This window comes from Cricetulus griseus, chromosome 2 (genome assembly GCF_003668045.3).
Source record: "Cricetulus griseus strain 17A/GY chromosome 2, alternate assembly CriGri-PICRH-1.0, whole genome shotgun sequence".
In the NCBI taxonomy this organism is placed as follows: domain Eukaryota; kingdom Metazoa; phylum Chordata; class Mammalia; order Rodentia; family Cricetidae; genus Cricetulus; species Cricetulus griseus.
This window is the reverse complement of record NC_048595.1, coordinates 24142683-24153599: the sequence shown is the minus strand read 5'-3', so window position 1 is coordinate 24153599 and position 10917 is coordinate 24142683.

Sequence of the window (10917 nt, the reverse complement as noted above, 5' to 3'; positions counted from 1 at the left end):
TATTTATGTTTTTTTTTATAGGACGCTAAACATTGTAAAGTTCGTTAACCTTCTTGGGTGCTGAGTATGTTTTTTTTTTTTTAGAGAATACTTTATTAGTTTTTGTAATCAAACCCACGGAGATAAAACCTTACATATTTAATACAGTACGTTACCCCTGTACAAATGGAAAAAAATTAAGTTCAACATTTCTAGACCAATATGGCTGTTAATTTCTGTAGCTGAGTATTTTTTATGCTATGAACTTCAGCTTTATTCTAAACGTGGCTAAGTTACCTAGGAATAACTTGATCCCTTCTGGCTTGTCTCTTAACATGTTTGCCAGGAGCAGCATTTAGATGCAAGTTAATTTCTGCATTGCTGAGGCCCAAGAATTCTGCAACTTTCTGCTCTGGTTGGTAGGCACAGAAGGCACAGCAGGCATGATAGGTACACCGGGCACAACACCATCCTCTGCTGTAGGGAACTCAGCCGTCAGCACCCTGAAGCCTGTTCCTGTCTGTCCTACAGACTCCAGCTTCCTCCTTAGCTCCCCAGCCCTGTCTTCTCATCTCAGGGAGACATCCAAGGTCCAGCGTGGGTTCCTGCCTGTCCTGTGCCTGGAGACTTTATCGAGGTCATCGGCAGGTTCAGGGGGGGATCTCGTCTCGTTTGTTTCTCTTCCCTCAGCTACCACTGCCCTTTGCTCCCAAGTGTCCAGGAATATTTTATCCAGCTTATCCAGTCCCCAGGTGGGGACATAAATCTACTTCCTGTTATTTTATCTTGGCAGGAAAATAAGTCTTCCCTTTGTGAGGTTAGTGTCTTTATACTACCACTCATCCTTCATAAATTATTTGAGCAAATGTTTAAACTATTACATTTAGGTGAAAAACGAGCTTCACTTTTTAGCAAGCTATGGATAAACATTCAGTGAGCGTATAGCTGACAGTTTCTTTGTCTTAACTTAAAAGGCCTGAAGGCTGAATGTAGGGTTTTAATTGTCCTCTGACCACTTTGAAACTGCTAAAACACTGGCATCTTTTGTTGCTGCTAAGAAATTGGATTTAGACAGAATATTGCTTATTTGTGGGTGTTTCCTTTCTGTAGGCATTCAACGCTTTCCCCTTTGTCTTTATTGTCTTGTAATGTCTCTCCAATATGTCTGGGAATGGAATTTTTACCCTACTCAGAACTTGGTGTGTCTTTTCATTTTAGGGGCCCCTTTATCTTTGCTTACAGAAAAATTTTTACCTATCTTTCTTCAAATGCTGCCCTCCTCTATGTATTCCTTCCAAAGCTACCAATCTACTGGTCTTCCCTAACTATAACTTCTCATCCTCTCATCCATGACTTCTAATTCTATTTTCTATTCCTTTGCAATATTAGCTACTATCTAAAGAACTTTTTAAAAAGGCTTTATTTATTTTTATGTTCATGAGTGTTTTGCCCCGTATGTCTGTGTACCACATGTGTGTGTATATTGCCTGTGTAAAGGGCTTCAAATCCTCTGGAACCAAAGTTAAAGATGGTTGTTAGCCTCCATACAGATGCTGGGACTTGAACCCAGGACCTCTGGAGAAGCAGCCAATGCTCTTAATCACTGAGCCATCTCTCCAGCCTCATTAGTAGACACTTATGTGCCAAGAACAGAAAATTCACTTGGTTCTTCTTGTAACATCATGAGTAGCTTGCTAGTCGATCTCCATTTATAGGTGAGAAAACCAAAACACAAAGAGATGTTAAAATACACCTCAGCCTGGGAACACTGCACAGAATCAGCTTATGTCACATATTTATTCATTTATATGTTTATGTGACAATAATGGTTTAAAAAGAGGCAGCCATGAAGGTGGATCTCTGTGAATGTAAGGCCAGCCTGGTCTACAGAGTGAGTTCCAAGACAGCCAGAGATGATACACAGAGAAACCCTGTTTAAAAAGCCAAAAACAAAGAAGAGGCAGTCATGAATGTTGGAGGGCTCATGGCAGGGGCGGATATGGGAAGGGTAGGCAGAAGGAAGAATGGGAAATAATGTAATTATATGTTAATTAATCAAATAATTACGTTAAAACTACATGCAATTTCCTTTTTAAATTTTTCACCTAAGAGGGGCAGGAGAGAATGTGCAGTGTTACGAGCACAGGTTGCTCTTCTAGAGGACCCAAGTTCAATTCCCAGCACCCACACAGTGGTCCACAACCATCTATAACTCCAGTCCCAGGGGATCCAACACTGTCTTCTGACACATGACGCACAGACATGGAATGCTGGCAAAACACTCTCACACATAAAAATAATAACAAATTTAATTTAAACTATGCGTAAGGCTTCATTACTAGTAAGTGGCAGAGCCCATGTTCTGCACAGATATCCGGTACTGTCAATCATAGATCCACCTTTCTGCTTGTTCTGAGCCACTTTCAGGGAGCTACTAGAAATCAATGTGAGTTTTTCAATTCTCTCTCCATCTATGTCTAGTTGACCCTTCAAAGCATTTACTGCATTTTGGAGAGACAGAGTTTTTTTTCTTTCACAGCTGGGGCTCAAACCCAGGTCTTTTTCATATTCTGTTGAATATATATGTAAATTTTATTATTAAAAAAACTTGCAGAAAAATCCCTCACCGAAATTAGCCAGACCCAAAGTCTATACATCTCAATGAATCTGTACAATAGGAATGGCCATTCTGAAGAGGTGGAACTTAACAGTGGATCTTACACTTTCACTATCGAATATATTTTTATATATTTTATAAAAATATAATTTTATAAATAATTTATATATTTTTATAATTTTTATAAATTTATATATTTTATATATTTTATAGCATTTATCCACCACCAAAAATGAAAAATCCACAACAGAGTCAGAATTAGGAAAACAATTAGCTTTACATCCTCTTTCATAGCTCATGTCCACTCAGTTTTAAAAAGTTTGTATGTACTATTCTTATTTGATTCTTTTTTAAATGAGCATGTAATGGACTAGATTTCATTGGGGTGTTTTCATGTATACTATACTCTTCCTACTCCTCCCCTGCCCCTCCCCCCTTGACTTTCCCTCCCCCACTCCTCCTCCCTCTCCCCCCCCCCCTGCCTGCTGGTCCCTTCTTCCTCCCATAGCTATCCTGCTGCTTTCGTGTTCCATGTATTCTATTATCCCTTCCCTTAAGATCTCTTCCGACCCCATAGTATTCTTTCTAGTTTCATGACTTGAACCCATCTGCCAAGCACAAGTATATATACATGTACATAAAATTTAAATCTGGGACTCAAATGACAACAAATACCAGCAAGGACGACGAATCTTTCTCATTGCTGGTAGGAGTATGAACTGGTGTAGCCACTGTGGAAATTAGTATGGAAATTTCTCAAAGAAAATAAAAATAAAAATAGAACTACTGTATGCCCCAGCTATGCCAACCCTGGGTCTATACCCCAAGGACTCTAAATGCCATCACAAAGATGCCTACCGATGCATTGTTAACAGAACCAGCCTACAGGTACATCAACAAACAAATGAACAAAGAGAACGTGGTACTTGGTTCTTTCCTCAAAATCTCTTTTGGCCTTATGATTTCTAATTTTATTTTTTTTTAAATCTTGTCATTGCTGGGCAGTGGTGGTGTACATCTTTAATCCAAGCATTGGAGGCAGAGGCAGGCAGATCTGTGAGTTTGAAGACAGCCTGGTCTACAGAGTGAGTTCTAGGACAGCCAGGGCTACACAGAGAAACCTTACCTCAAAAAACCCAAAACACAATAAAAAACCCAAAATATTATCATTATTTTTATTTCATGTGTATGGGTATTATGCCTGTGTGTATGTCTATACACCATGCACATGTCTGGAACCCACAGAAGAGGCCATTTGATCCCCTGGAACTTGGGTTACAATGGTTGTGAGCCACTACTCACAACAGCCACTACTCACCCAGCCCTGTGTGCTGGGCATTAAGCCCAGGTCCTCTGGAAGAGCAGCAAGTGCTCTTAACTCCTGAGCTATCTCTCCAGTCCCTAATTTTATTTCTTTTAAACATACTTGCGCTAAAGTTTTCAGGTTGTTTTAATGTCCTAATTTGGGGAAGGTGCGCCCCGTGGATCTCTCTTCAAGAAATAACTTGTCCCTTGACCACAAGGAGCACATACAGTGGCAACCTCAAGCTGTTGACACCTTCAAGACCTGTCTCAGCTTCTGAGTCAGGGCCATGCTCTTCCCTGGCAGCCCCTAACCTACCTGGTGTGTGTGTGTGTGTGTGTGTGTGTGTGTGTGTGTGTGTGTGTGTGTGTGTGACTTTATTACCATTGTTTCTAAATGGATTTCTTTGATGGGAAGTATCTTTTCTGTGGTTCCTCTTTGTCCTTGCCAGTTCTTTATCATGTGTGAATTTTCCCTACCTGGCCTTGCTTCTCATCATGGCCCCTGAATCCACCCCTTGTACTCCTAACTCCATTTTGTGGCATTTACTTCCTGGAGGAGCACAGGACTTGCCCAAGTCACTTGGTCTCCTGACCTCCTCTCCCAACAGTCCTTCTCGTTCCAACTTTATATTGTTTTTATTCAATTCTCTTCCATGGGAGTTGTTTTCTGTGGAAATCCCATAATACCCTACAAGGTGGAGCAGAGGCCTGGGTAGTTTCCCAAAAAGTCCCTATAGTTTAATCAGTTCTAAGACAAATTTGACGTCTGTTTCTTGCCTAGGGTTCTCCCCAGGCCCCAACACCACCAAGACACAGTTAATGCAAATGTAATCTCACACCCTACTAGTTCAGGCTGTGATCACCATTGCTCCCGGTACCTCTTCTCTACCTACTCACTTCAGCTTCATCCTGTAAAACGTATTTTCCAGGTGTGGTGGCACACATCTGCAATTCCTGCACTCAGGAGGCTGAGGCAGAAAGACCACATTTAAAGCCAGCCTGGGCTACAGAGTGAGTTTGAAGGACTGGAGGGATGCCTCAACAGTTAAAGCACAGACTGCTCCTGCAGAAGACCTGAGTTCAATTCTCAGCACCCACACCAGGCAGTTCACAGCCACCTTTAACTTCAGCTCTAAAGGATCCAACACCTTCTTCTGGCTTCTGTGGCCACTGCACTGAGGTATACAACTCTCCCTCCTTCTCTCCCTCCTTCTCTCTCTCTCTCTCTCTCTCTCTCTCTCTTTCTCTCTCCCTCCCTCCCTCCCCCCCACACTTTAAAATGAAATAAAAACAAACTGAATTTGAGGCCAAGTCTGAACTATAGAGTGAGACTCATTTTAAAATAAGTAAATAAAATAAGCTTAACTTATCTTTTATCCAGTGTTTCTATATATTTAGAGCAAGAGATGAAAGGGGCTTCTGTCCAACTCTTAGTACCTCATGCTTGCTCGAATTAAACCCAGGAACCTGATAGATGCATCATATATGTGATGTATAAACCTTGTATGATGTCTTACTTGTGTCTTCTGTATCCAAACACCACATGGGACCAGTGAGCTGGCTTGGTGAGTGGAGGTGTGTTGGGAGCCAGATAGACACAGGCTTTCTCAGAGTCCATAATGGATAGACAAAGGGGTTGCTGCGTTGTGTCCAGTCTTGGTAAGGTCCAGTCTGGGGCCAAAGCTTGGGCCTTGAAAGAATTAAGGCTTCGGTTCCTAGGAGCCCAGCTTTACTCCCGAATGGCTGTGACTATCCATCCTAAGGCAGCTGTGTCTGAAATAGCCTATGTTTTGTCAATATTATTTGATTTAGCTTTCTACCCACCTTGCCCATTCTCCCCTGCAAATAGTATATGAGATGCTGTAGTTCAGGCCAGGTGTGGTGGCCCATGCCTTTAACCCCAGCACTCATTGACCATCTTGGTCTATATATCGAGTTCCAGGGCAACAAGAGGTACATACATAGGAGAGAGACGCTGTCTCACAAAACAAACAAAAACAAGTCGCTGTACTTCTTAATAACTTGCTTGGCATACATCATCAGCTTATGCAAGACCTCCTGTCTTCTTTATTTCTCATCCCTGGTCCTCCCACTTGACACCTCAGCCTTATTCCTGTGGGTTCAGGCACAGTGCTTGTTGCCAAGCCTAACAACCTACCTGCATTCCATCCCCAGAGCCCACACGGTAGAGGTAGAGAATCAATTTGTGTTAGTTGCCATCTGACATCCACACATGCAAAGTAGACTAAGAAAGTAAAAAAGCACTTCACATGGCACTTTAGCAATATATACATATCTAATTTCCTTATTATTATATATTAGTATATAGGTATTCTTTTTATTTAAATATCAGTTAAATTTTACATTTATATTTACATACATGTTTAACTCTTTCCATGTAGTTTGTTGGCTTGATCATCTCGTCTCTTTTTTAAGTTTTCATTTGGTTGTGAAATGATTATAGCACCCCAGGAAGTTACCGAGAAGTCACACATATGGTCCCTAATCAGGACCCTGCCCTTAAAGAAAGGATTCTGAAGGCTCAAATGTGGATGGATTCTGTTTGAGAACCTGTCAGTTTACCATTCGTACCACTGGAATTTCCTACTGCCTGGCGTGTCCACCCTTAACCAAGGACAGTGGGTAGTGCTGTGAAAACACTCGCTTCCACGCTCCTCAGACAGGTTGTTTCTGGGGCAGGTTTTGCACATCTCGCACTGAGTGGCTGCTTTTCTTTCTCTTATCACTTCCCATTTCTGTCCCAGGGTCATGGGCTCTCCCGGAAGGCTGGTTTCACTAAAGTCTTTGTCTTGGGGTTGGCCTCGGGTTTGTTAAGCTGAGTCAGCTTGCCACCAAGACTACAGACTTGAGTTTGGTCCCCAGGACCCACATAGTGAAAGGGCAGAACCAACTCCCACAGTTGCCCACTTCCACAAGCAAGCCGTGGCACATGCGCACATGAACACAAATAATAAGAAACACAATTTTTAAAATTTTAAACCGAGTTTGAGAGATAGCTCAGCAGTTAAGAGCATTTGACCACTTTTCCAGAGGACCTGGGTTAGATACCCAGTATACATATCATGGCTCACAACTGTCTGTAACTCCAGTTCCAAGGGATCCAAAACCCTCTCCTGGCCTCCAGAGGCACCTGGCATGCCTGTGGTGCACAGATATATATGAAGGCGAAAGTCCTATACATATAGAAGAATAAAGTAATTTTTGAATTGTTTTTAAAGCAGGTCCATAGGATACATTCAAGAATTGAATAATTTGCCAGCCAAAGGCAGCACGATTCCCCTCACCATGTGGTAGGATCCCCATCATAAGGACTCTTACGTGGTTAGCTGGGGCTAAGATACAAGCATAAGGAGATACAGTGGGTTACATATCTCTCATGTCTCTGCATACAACCCTTTGCCAGAGAGCAGTAGGCCCCTTCCCCTGCCTGGAGGTCAGGCAGAAGCCTCACGTGACACCTGCTCTCCTTAGGACCTGCTGTCCTTAGGGTCAGGTCCCAGAACCGTACCCTTGAGAAGTGCTGTCTCCACCTAGAGAAATGACATATAATAATAATAACAATAACAACGACAGTAATAATAATAATAATAATAATAATAATATGAGGCCCCAGTTAATAGGCACCAAGAGAAAGCTGAAGGACACGGCTGGCAATGGATTTTGGGGGTGCTGAGTGCAGAAAGGGATGGAACATGGGGGTGGAGAGGAGAACTACTGACCTGGAGAGGAGGACTAACGACCAGGAGAGGAAGGCTACTGAACTGGAGAGGAGGACTACTGACCAGGATTTCTGTCCTGGGCCTCAACATTGACCTCTCAGGGTAGGACAGTTGGAGCTGAAGTGGTCTCTGGAAGACTGGGGGAAGACTGTCAGAGTTCACCAGCACACAGAAAGTCCAGCACTAATTTAAGCCGACATGCTAAGAAAATGATTAATGAGTACAGATAACATTACTAAGTATGTAACTGAAAAGGTACAAGAGTGCTCAGGGGGCCTGCAGAGACGGCTCAGGGGCTCAGAGCACTTACTGCTCACTCAGAGGACCTGAGTTTCTGTTCCCAGGAGCCCTGGCAGGAAGCTCACAGCTACCTGTAACTCCAGCTCTAGGGGATTCTGACATGGTCTTCTAAACTCCATGGTACCTGCACTTCACACACACACACACACACACACACACACACACACACACACACCACACACACATCACACATACAACACAACACACACAACACACACACACACACAATACACCACACACACACATCATACATACATGACACCACACACACCACACACACACCACACACCACATATATACATACATACATACACACACACACACCACAGACACACCACACACACACATCACACCACACACTACATACATACATACATACACACACACCACACCACACACACACACACATACCACAGACACACCACACACATACACACATCACACACATACAACACACCACATACCACACACACACCACACACACACACAATACACCACACACACACATCACACATACATGACACCACACACACACACATACACATACCACATACGCACCACACACACATCACACCACACACCACATACATACATACACACATACATACACTCACACACACACACACACACACACACACACACACACACACACATTTTTTTTAATCTTTTTTTTCTTTTGATGAGTGCTCAGTTATCCCACAGAAAGCAACAGTAGGAAGAGCTACCACAGAAGGCTGGTGAAACAAGAGAGAGGTCAATGCTAGCAAGTTTAGACGCTTTTAAGAAGAGTTCCCCAAAAACAAACATAAAAAAAAAGGCTGGCCGGTGGTGGCGCACACCTCTGATCCCAGCACTCGGGAGGCAGAGACAGGAGGATCTCTGTGAGTTGGAGGTCAGCCTGGTCTACAGAGCGAGTGCCAGGATAGGCTCCAAAGTTACAGAGGAACTTTACCTCAGAAAAAAAAAAAGAGTTCCAAGAGTCTGGAACTCAGGACTCGGAGGATGTGTTGGACTGACTGATGCTACAGAGCGTTGGGAAAACTGCAAAGTGGCTTCAGCTGCTGCCAACGAAGGCACTGCAAATGCCAGGTCGAAGAAGTGTTGCTAGGGCGACGCTACAGGAACAGGAAGCCACTAGGAATCAGCAAGTCCCCTCTTCCTGCGGCTGCTTTCCCATCGTCTGCCCTGTACTCTTCCGGGCAGCACACATCAGGAAGCGGCTGTGGTCTTCCGAGCCAGCTCCGGCGTCACACACACGGCATGGAAGGCGGATGTGGCATTAAGAGGCAATAGCTTCGCTAACAGAAAGACAGACTAACACAAGTGAAGGAATGCTCAAACTTCCAGAGCTAAAGGATACAGTTGAAAGGGCCAGAGAAGTGAGCCTGCTGGAAGAAAGGCCCCGCTTAAAACCACAGGGCCCCTTGGGGGCTGCAGAGATGGTTCAGCAGTGAAGAACACCGGACTGCACTTCCAGAGGACCACGGTTCAATTCCCAACACCAACAGCCTGTGACTCCAGCTCTGTCTGGGCCCATCGGAATGACTCCACTTCATCTTGACTTAAGGTCAGAGAGTTCAAGCCCACAATTGCTCTCTCAAGGTTAAACAACAGAATGTTTGGCCTGAGGTAAGGCTAAACTAATGGATGTCTTACCTTGATAACAGGATATTTGGCCTAAGAAGTAACTAATGGATGTCTTACTTTAACAACAGGATATTTAGCCTAGGGTGTAGCTATTGTCTATCTTGCCTTGGTTTAGGGTGTGGTTACTTGACATTTTGGGCATTGAGAAGGTAATCACACTTGCTTGTTCTTTGTATCTTGGCAAGGAAGTCTCTTTGCCTTCTCCCACTTTTGATTGGGGAATATAAAGACTGTTTGTAATAAACTTGGGGCTTTCCCCCCTGTATTCACTGGAGTGCCCTCCCAATTCTATCCTGTGTCTCTGTCTTTTCTTTAGTACCTACAATTTTTCAACCTGCCATTTCTTAATCCACACAACCTCTCCCAGGCATGAACACAGACAACGATGCAGTTCCAGGGGAATTTTTCCCCTCTCCTGGCCTCCACGGTCACTGTATGCATAGGGTACACACATACACACACACACACACACAAAAAAAAAAAAAAAAAAAAAAAAAAACATAAGGTTTTTATTGACAATAAAAACCAGAGGGCACACCAGTGGTGTGCCCACCCCCAGTAAGCTTCCCTCACCAGAGCAAACAGGAGTGAGCCCTGACATCACCAAGCAGCTCACCAGTGGCTGTCCATCCCAGGGAAGGTGGACAGCAGGGGTTTGCTGCAGGAGCCAGGCGGTGGCACTTAACACATTAAGAGCGACGTGAATGCCTCCATCACAGCCAGAGAAGTCAGAAAGAAACCAAACACCCTACCCACAGGAATCTATGGGAACCTGGAAACCCTAACCTGAGATCAGTGGGCAGTCCCCAGAGCATTGTGGCCAAATAGATCAATAGCTTGTGATCTGAAGGCCCAGGAAGTCATCACCGTGAAAAATCACCACACCTAGAGTCCATTGTTTGAAGGAAAGACTAGGTTCTGTTTGCTATCATCTTATTTTTTATTTTGTGTTGTGTTGAGACCCAGCTCTGGCTGGCCATGAGGTCACTATGTATCTGAGGATGGCCTTGAACTCATGTCCCCCCTGACTAATCGCTAGAGTTCTGGGATGACAGGCATGCACCACCACACAAAGTTTCACGCATCCCCAGCCCTCATCCTTCCTAATGTGTAAAGAGAGATCCATATTGGTAGGAAGACGAAATGGAAGTGTCTGAAATCAAGGGGCGAGGTGGGGAGGGAGAATGTTCTGGCAAATGTGCTTTCTTGGCGTACCCAGGTGCTGTCAGAAAGGACAAGCAGATCTGTGTCCACTTGGAACAGACGTTGGTGAGCACGCGTGATCTTACCTCTGCTATGATGCATCAAGGTAACTGTCACTCTGGTTCA